We start from the raw sequence: 9,781 nt of genomic DNA on the forward strand, positions 1-9,781 counted from the left end.
TTACAATTAGTACACCGTAAAGCTTTCGCGTTTCGGTCCGAGATACAAAATCTCGTTTCAAAATTGAAATATGAATATTTCACTGTGTGTGAGATTGAAAAATCTGCTTTCGCTGATTTTTCATTTTCTTAAAACAACGCAATGAAGCGAATGTTCAAATTCGCACAATTTGAATAAAATGTGCAGAGTATATAGAATACTAACGCAAGCGTTTACTACAATCGACTTTAAAACACTAGACTTTCATCTAGCGCCCAAAGAATTGATTGAGCTATGCGTTTAAAGTATAATATTCAAAAAGAACGCCGTTTTCACAACGAACTTCGTCATTCGCTCAGGCATCTGGCGATACCGAGCAGATATACATGGCAGTGCTCTCACACAATGCATAAGAGCGCTAAGCGGTTGTAAACTGCGTCACGCTGCTTTTGCACACTGCGCAATATTTTGCGACTAGCTCCGGTCAAACGTTAATGAAACGAATGATCATTGCCAGAGGCTTTTGCCCACAGTATATTATACTATGGGAGCGCACAACATTTAGTCTGCAACATTATATTGCGACATATAGCACACGTTTCATTCACTTAATAGTAAATGTACGTTAATGATCCTTCCGCAGGTTCACCTACGGAAACCTTGTTACGACTTTTACTTCCTCTAAATAATCAAGTTTGGTTATCTTCCCAGCAACATCGGCAATGTCGAAACGCTGCCGCGCACCGGTCCGAAGACCTCACTAAATAATTCAATCGGTAGTAGCGACGGGCGGGTGTGTACAAAGGGCAGGGACATAATCAACGCAAGCTTATGACTCGCGCTTACTAGGAATTCCTCGTTCATGGGGAAGAATTGCAAGCCCCAATCCCTAGCACGAAGAGGCTTCAACGGATTACCCGGACCTTTCGGCCAAGGAAAACCTGCTGATCTCTTCAGTGTAGCGCGCGTGCGGCCCAGAACATCTAAGGGCATCACAGACCTGTTATTGCTCAATTTCGTGCGACTAAATGTCGCCTGTCCCTCTAAGAAGATATATTTGTACGCCGGTAGTGAGAACCACAACCAACAACGACCGAAGCCGAAGCGGAGGGTCTTTGCGATACCAGAAAGTACGTCTATTTAGCAGGCTAGAGTCTCGTTCGTTATCAGAATTAACCAGACAAATCACTCCACCAACTAAGAACGGCCATGCACCACCACCCACCGAATCAAGAAAGAGCTCTCAATCTGTCAATCCTTCCGGTGTCTGGACCTGGTGAGGTTTCCCGTGTTGAGTCAAATTAAGCCGCAGGCTCCACTCCTTGTAGTGCCCTTCCGTCAATTCCTTTAAGTTTCAGCTTTGCAACCATACTTCCCCCGGAACCCAAAAGCTTTGGTTTCCCGGAAGCTGCCCGCCGAGTCATCGGAGGAACTTCGGCGGATCGCTAGCTGGCATCGTTTATGGTTAGAACTAGGGCGGTATCTGATCGCCTTCGAACCTCTAACTTTCGTTCTTGATTGATGAAAACACATTTGGCAAATGCTTTCGCTTCTGTCCGTCTTGCGACGATCCAAGAATTTCACCTCTAACGTCGCAATACGAATGCCCCCAGTTGTCCCTATTAATCATTACCTCGGAATTCCGAAAACCAACAAAATAGAACCGAGGTCCTATTCCATTATTCCATGCACACAATATTCAGGCGAATGAGCCTGCTTTAAGCACTCTAATTTGTTCAAAGTAAACGTACCGGCCCACCTCGACACTCGGTGAAGAGCACCTTGGTAGGATTTTGAGTTGGGCCGCCTTTTTACGGGCTAAGCCCACCGGTAGGACGTCCCACAGACATGCCAGTTGAACACCGCGAGCGGTGAACCGACAGTGTGGGACACAGATTCAACTACGAGCTTTTTAACCGCAACAACTTTAATATACGCTATTAGAGCTGGAATTACCGCGGCTGCTGGCACCAGACTGGCCCTCTAATAGATCCTCGTTAAAGGATTTAAAGTGTACTCATTCCGATTACGGGGCCTCGGATGAGTCCCGTATCGTTATTTTTCGTCACTACCTCCCCGTGCCGGGAGTGGGTAATTTGCGCGCCTGCTGCCTTCCTTGGATGTGGTAGCCGTTTCTCAGGCTCCCTCTCCGGAATCGAACCCTGATTCCCCGTTACCCGTAACAACCATGGTAGTCGCAGAAACTACCATCGACAGTTGATAAGGCAGACATTTGAAAGATGCGTCGCCGGTACTAGACCGTGCGATCGGCACAAAGTTATTCAGAGTCACCAAGTCAAACGGTGAGCAAGGCAAGCCCGCCACCGATTGGTTTTGATCTAATAAAAGCATTCCTTCCATCTCTGGTCGGAACTCTATTTGCATGTATTAGCTCTAGAATTACCACAGTTATCCAAGTAATGTGGGTACGATCTAAGGAACCATAACTGATGTAATGAGCCATTCGCGGTTTCACCTTAATGTGGCTTGCACTGAGACATGCATGGCTTAATCTTTGAGACAAGCATATACTACTGGCAGGATCAACCAGGGTGCTATATATATAATAGCATAGTGCGTAAATGTCCCTCGGCGTCACCCGAGAGACCACACTTTGTATAGAAAAGTTCGATGAATATTTCTAAACAACGAATTTTCTTACATATATATATCTGAGTCGTACGATATTCCCTGGACATGACGAACAGTTTACATCGCGACTTGATATTTTATATATTCTGCGCTTACACAGAGGCTAGACCTTTAACAACCGTCGAAACGGCGGTCCGTACATGAAATTTGCGGTCCGCAGACCCAGTTAATTTCAAACAGTCTCTTTACCCTTCGTTAGATTGAAAACGTCGGGGCGAATTCATTATAAGAATTCATCGTTATAACTAACTTTTATTCTCGCTCGGAGAGTATTGAGTTGATTGCATTTGTATATTTTATTTTCCGCATAAGAGTCTTTGCGTCAACGACACATGCCCGCGGATATGCTGTACAGTATGGTTGAACACTTATAAATAAGGTCCAGAACCCGGCCGTAAACCGACATCCGAACATATACGGCGTATATTATTCTAGACACGGTCTACGACAGTTTGACCTGCAGCGACGGGTCGCCTCGGGTTACCGTGCGAACCATCACCGCGATGGTCTGGACAGGCTATATGGCGGGTCGCAAGAAAATAAATTCTCTAGGACGCGCAACCACTTTAGCAATTTTAGAGCACGTTGTGGTCCAAAAACAAACGTCCTCGCTTTAAAATTGAAATATGAATATTTCACTGTGTGTGAGATTGAAAAATCTGCTTTCGCTGATTTTTCATTTTCTTAAAACAACGCAATGAAGCGAATGTTCAAATTCGCACAATTTGAATAAAATGTGCAGAGTATATAGAATACTAACGCAAGCGTTTACTACAATCGACTTTAAAACACTAGACTTTCATCTAGCGCCCAAAGAATTGATTGAGCTATGCGTTTAAAGTATAATATTCAAAAAGAACGCCGTTTTCACAACGAACTTCGTCATTCGCTCAGGCATCTGGCGATACCGAGCAGATATACATGGCAGTGCTCTCACACAATGCATAAGAGCGCTAAGCGGTTGTAAACTGCGTCACGCTGCTTTTGCACACTGCGCAATATTTTGCGACTAGCTCCGGTCAAACGTTAATGAAACGAATGATCATTGCCAGAGGCTTTTGCCCACAGTATATTATACTATGGGAGCGCACAACATTTAGTCTGCAACATTATATTGCGACATATAGCACACGTTTCATTCACTTAATAGTAAATGTACGTTAATGATCCTTCCGCAGGTTCACCTACGGAAACCTTGTTACGACTTTTACTTCCTCTAAATAATCAAGTTTGGTTATCTTCCCAGCAACATCGGCAATGTCGAAACGCTGCCGCGCACCGGTCCGAAGACCTCACTAAATAATTCAATCGGTAGTAGCGACGGGCGGTGTGTACAAAGGGCAGGGACATAATCAACGCAAGCTTATGACTCGCGCTTACTAGGAATTCCTCGTTCATGGGGAAGAATTGCAAGCCCCAATCCCTAGCACGAAGAGGCTTCAACGGATTACCCGGACCTTTCGGCCAAGGAAAACCTGCTGATCTCTTCAGTGTAGCGCGCGTGCGGCCCAGAACATCTAAGGGCATCACAGACCTGTTATTGCTCAATTTCGTGCGACTAAATGTCGCCTGTCCCTCTAAGAAGATATATTTGTACGCCGGTAGTGAGAACCACAACCAACAACGACCGAAGCCGAAGCGGAGGGTCTTTGCGATACCAGAAAGTACGTCTATTTAGCAGGCTAGAGTCTCGTTCGTTATCAGAATTAACCAGACAAATCACTCCACCAACTAAGAACGGCCATGCACCACCACCCACCGAATCAAGAAAGAGCTCTCAATCTGTCAATCCTTCCGGTGTCTGGACCTGGTGAGGTTTCCCGTGTTGAGTCAAATTAAGCCGCAGGCTCCACTCCTTGTAGTGCCCTTCCGTCAATTCCTTTAAGTTTCAGCTTTGCAACCATACTTCCCCCGGAACCCAAAAGCTTTGGTTTCCCGGAAGCTGCCCGCCGAGTCATCGGAGGAACTTCGGCGGATCGCTAGCTGGCATCGTTTATGGTTAGAACTAGGGCGGTATCTGATCGCCTTCGAACCTCTAACTTTCGTTCTTGATTGATGAAAACACATTTGGCAAATGCTTTCGCTTCTGTCCGTCTTGCGACGATCCAAGAATTTCACCTCTAACGTCGCAATACGAATGCCCCCAGTTGTCCCTATTAATCATTACCTCGGAATTCCGAAAACCAACAAAATAGAACCGAGGTCCTATTCCATTATTCCATGCACACAATATTCAGGCGAATGAGCCTGCTTTAAGCACTCTAATTTGTTCAAAGTAAACGTACCGGCCCACCTCGACACTCGGTGAAGAGCACCTTGGTAGGATTTTGAGTTGGGCCGCCTTTTTACGGGCTAAGCCCACCGGTAGGACGTCCCACAGACATGCCAGTTGAACACCGCGAGCGGTGAACCGACAGTGTGGGACACAGATTCAACTACGAGCTTTTTAACCGCAACAACTTTAATATACGCTATTAGAGCTGGAATTACCGCGGCTGCTGGCACCAGACTGGCCCTCTAATAGATCCTCGTTAAAGGATTTAAAGTGTACTCATTCCGATTACGGGGCCTCGGATGAGTCCCGTATCGTTATTTTTCGTCACTACCTCCCCGTGCCGGGAGTGGGTAATTTGCGCGCCTGCTGCCTTCCTTGGATGTGGTAGCCGTTTCTCAGGCTCCCTCTCCGGAATCGAACCCTGATTCCCCGTTACCCGTAACAACCATGGTAGTCGCAGAAACTACCATCGACAGTTGATAAGGCAGACATTTGAAAGATGCGTCGCCGGTACTAGACCGTGCGATCGGCACAAAGTTATTCAGAGTCACCAAGTCAAACGGTGAGCAAGGCAAGCCCGCCACCGATTGGTTTTGATCTAATAAAAGCATTCCTTCCATCTCTGGTCGGAACTCTATTTGCATGTATTAGCTCTAGAATTACCACAGTTATCCAAGTAATGTGGGTACGATCTAAGGAACCATAACTGATGTAATGAGCCATTCGCGGTTTCACCTTAATGTGGCTTGCACTGAGACATGCATGGCTTAATCTTTGAGACAAGCATATACTACTGGCAGGATCAACCAGGGTGCTATATATATAATAGCATAGTGCGTAAATGTCCCTCGGCGTCACCCGAGAGACCACACTTTGTATAGAAAAGTTCGATGAATATTTCTAAACAACGAATTTTCTTACATATATATATCTGAGTCGTACGATATTCCCTGGACATGACGAACAGTTTACATCGCGACTTGATATTTTATATATTCTGCGCTTACACAGAGGCTAGACCTTTAACAACCGTCGAAACGGCGGTCCGTACATGAAATTTGCGGTCCGCAGACCCAGTTAATTTCAAACAGTCTCTTTACCCTTCGATAGATTGAAAACGTCGGGGCGAATTCATTATAAGAATTCATCGTTATAACTAACTTTTATTCTCGCTCGGAGAGTATTGAGTTAATTGCATTTGTATATTTTATTTTCCGCATAAGAGTCTTTGCGTCAACGACACATGCCCGCGGATATGCTGTACAGTATGGTTGAACACTTATAAATAAGGTCCAGAACCCGGCCGTAAACCGACATCCGAACATATACGGCGTATATTATTCTAGACACGGTCTACGACAGTTTGATCTACAGCGACGGGTCGCCTCGGGTTACCGTGCGAACCATCACCGCGATGGTCTGGACAGGCTATATGGCGGGTCGCAAGAAAATAAATTCTCTAGGACGCACAACCACTTTAGCAATTTTAGAGCACGTTGTGGTCCAAAAACAAACGTCCTCGCTTTAAAATTGAAATATGAATATTTCACTGTGTGTGAGATTGAAAAATCTGCTTTCGCTGATTTTTCATTTTCTTAAACAACGCAATGAAGCGAATGTTCAAATTCGCACAATTTGAATAAAATGTGCAGAGTATATAGAATACTAACGCAAGCGTTTACTACAATCGACTTTAAAACACTAGACTTTCATCTAGCGCCCAAAGAATTGATTGAGCTATGCGTTTAAAGTATAATATTCAAAAAGAACGCCGTTTTCACAACGAACTTCGTCATTCGCTCAGGCATCTGGCGATACCGAGCAGATATACATGGCAGTGCTCTCACACAATGCATAAGAGCGCTAAGCGGTTGTAAACTGCGTCACGCTGCTTTTGCACACTGCGCAATATTTTGCGACTAGCTCCGGTCAAACGTTAATGAAACGAATGATCATTGCCAGAAGCTTTTGCCCACAGTATATTATACTATAGGAGCGCACTTGATTACAGCAATAATTTGTCGAGTAATCACAAGATTTCATATTTGTGGTCCGCAGACCCAAATAATTTCAACTCGCTTCGATCAAACGTTCATAAAACGAAAGACCATCGCTGCGAGAAGCTTTGCTAGTTCTGCTATATTCACATATATTTGACCGTAGTCAATTTGTAAAATCCTATATTATTAAAATATATAGATTTTATATTTGCGGTCCGCAGACCCAAATAATTTTAACTCGCTCCGATCAAACGTTCATAAAACGAAAGACCATCGCTGCGAGAAGCTTTGCTAGTTCTGCTATATTCACATATATTTGACCGTAGTCAATTTGTAAAATTCTATATTATTAAAATATATAGATTTCATATTTGCGGTCCGCAGACCCAAATAATTTCAACTCTCTCTGATCGAACGTTTAAAAACGAATGATCCTACCACCAGTTATCTATAGCCGCAAACCAGCATCCGAATATATACGGGGTATATAATTCTAGATGTGGCTCACAACATTATTAAAAGTTACGCTAATATATCATTGACAGACTAAAAGTATCGAATATGATGTAAAAACTACACCGGGGAATGATATCCGTATCCGCCCGAACAACATAGCGTACTTTAGCCTGAGCTTGCTCGCATCGCACTCGACACGACCTATTCCCCTATATAAGGCGCGCGGCCACAGCGTAGGTATTTGACTGAGTCCCAAGCGATGTGCATTTGACCTGCGGCGAGGGCGTGCTCGCGCTTACGGTGTGAATCGTCAAGACAAAAGTCTGGAAAAATTTCGAACTGTGAACCCTTATGATAGAAAAATTTTTGTCGAAAATTTTGTTAGATGTTCAAACAGTTTTATATATATGGACAATATGAATTATAGTTAATTATTGAGTTTTTAGGTGTTTTTTGGGTTTTTTTAAACTTTTGTATAAAATTATGTATTTATTGATTTTTATAGATCTCAATGAATATAAAACGAATTTATATATAGTTATATTATTTTTTATAATTATTTGTTTAAATTTTCTAATTTTACAATAAATGTTCAAACCAGTTTTCCTCGATTTTCTCTTAAACCGTAAAAGATACAAAAAAACTTTGTTCGTACGAAAGATGCAGAATAAAATTACGAATAAAATGGTATATAAATGGTTAGGTGTGTTCATATAATTTTCTCTAGATTTTCCGATTTTTCCAAATTTTCACGACGGCAACTCGCCTGTAGGCTACACCGTGCAAAATTCGAAGTTGTGATGTATGGAAAAAGAACAAAGAATTTTGAGGCCTTTCTAATGATGTATAATAGTTTATATGTTTTCTTTAGAGAAATATCGAATCGTGAGGAGTATTGCTCCAACCTAGCCGCACTTTGCATTTTGACAAGTTAACAACTACACAGATTGCCTTATACTGTCTAAACCGTAAAAGATACAAAAAAACTTTGTTCGTACGAAAGATGCAGAATAAAATTACGAATAAAATGGTATATAAATGGTTAGGTGTGTTCATATAATTTTCTCTAGATTTTCCGATTTTTCCAAATTTTCACGACGGCAACTCGCCTGTAGGCTACACCGTGCAAAATTCGAAGTTGTGATGTATGGAAAAAGAACTAAGAATTTTGAGACCTTTCTAATGATGTATAATAGTTTATATGTTTTCTTTAGAGAAATATCAAATCGTGAGGAGTATTGCTCCAACCTAGCCGCACTTTGCATTTTGACAAGTTAACATCTTCACATATTGCTCTATAACATCAAAACCGTAAAAGATACGAAAAAACTTTGTTCGTACGAAAGATGCAGAATAAAATTACGAATAAAATGGTATATAAATGGTTAGGTGTGTTCATATAATTTTCTCTAGATTTTCCGATTTTTCCAAATTTTCACGACGGCAACTCGCCTGTAGGCTACACCGTGCAAAATTCGAAGTTGTGATGTATGGAAAAAGAACTAAGAATTTTGAGACCTTTCTAATGATGTATAATAGTTTATATGTTTTCTTTAGAGAAATATCGAATCGTGAGGAGTATTGCTCCAACCTAGCCGCACTTTGCATTTTGACAAGTTAACAACTACACAGATTGCCTTATACTGTCTAAACCGTAAAAGATACAAAAAAACTTTGTTCGTACGAAAGATGCAGAATAAAATTACGAATAAAACGGTATATAAATGGTTAGGTGTGTTCATATAATTTTCTCTAGATTTTCCGATTTTTCCAAATTTTCACGACGGCAACTCGCCTGTAGGCTACACCGTGCAAAATTCGAAGTTGTGATGTATGGAAAAAGAACTAAGAATTTTGAGACCTTTCTAATGATGTATAATAGTTTATATGTTTTCTTTAGAGAAATATCGAATCGTGAGGAGTATTGCTCCAACCTAGCCGCACTTTGCATTTTGACAAGTTAACATTATCACATATTGCTCTATAACATCAAAACCGTAAAAGATACGAAAAAACTTTGTTCGTACGAAAGATGCAGAATAAAATTATGAATAAAATGGTATAGGAATGGTTAAGTGTGTTCATATAATTTTCTCGAGATTTTCCGATTTTCCTGAAATTTTACGACGGCAACTCGCCTGTAGGCCACACCGTTCGGAATTCGAAGTTGCGATGTATGGGAAAAAAACTAAGAATTTTGAGACCTTTCTAACGATGTATAATAGTTTATATGTTTTCTTTAGAGAAATATCGAATCGTGAGGAGTGTTGCTCTAACCTATCCGCACTTTGCATTTTGACAAGTTAACAACTACACAGATTGCCTTATACTGTCTAAACCGTAAAAGATACAAAAAAACTTTGTTTGTACAAAAGATGCAGAATAAAATTACGAATAAAATGATGTATAACTCGATATA

The 9,781-nt window shown here is 41.8% G+C and overlaps 2 non-coding genes across 2 annotated transcripts; both read right to left on the reverse strand.

Moving 5' to 3' along the window:
• Nucleotides 1-605: 605 nt before the first annotated feature.
• On the reverse strand, nucleotides 606-2,533 carry LOC113378909. Its single transcript, XR_003367256.1, has one exon. It is a non-coding gene; the product is annotated as a small subunit ribosomal RNA (ribosomal RNA).
• A 1,259-nt stretch (nucleotides 2,534-3,792) lies between these two features.
• Nucleotides 3,793-5,719, reverse strand: LOC113378903. Its single transcript, XR_003367250.1, has one exon. It is a non-coding gene; the product is annotated as a small subunit ribosomal RNA (ribosomal RNA).
• Between the last annotated feature and the right edge of the window lie 4,062 nt (nucleotides 5,720-9,781).

Source organism: Ctenocephalides felis, unplaced genomic scaffold (assembly GCF_003426905.1).
Source record: "Ctenocephalides felis isolate EL2017-DRISC unplaced genomic scaffold, ASM342690v1 CF-g0.4_SCAFFOLD_01886, whole genome shotgun sequence".
Taxonomy (NCBI): Eukaryota; Metazoa; Arthropoda; class Insecta; order Siphonaptera; family Pulicidae; genus Ctenocephalides; species Ctenocephalides felis.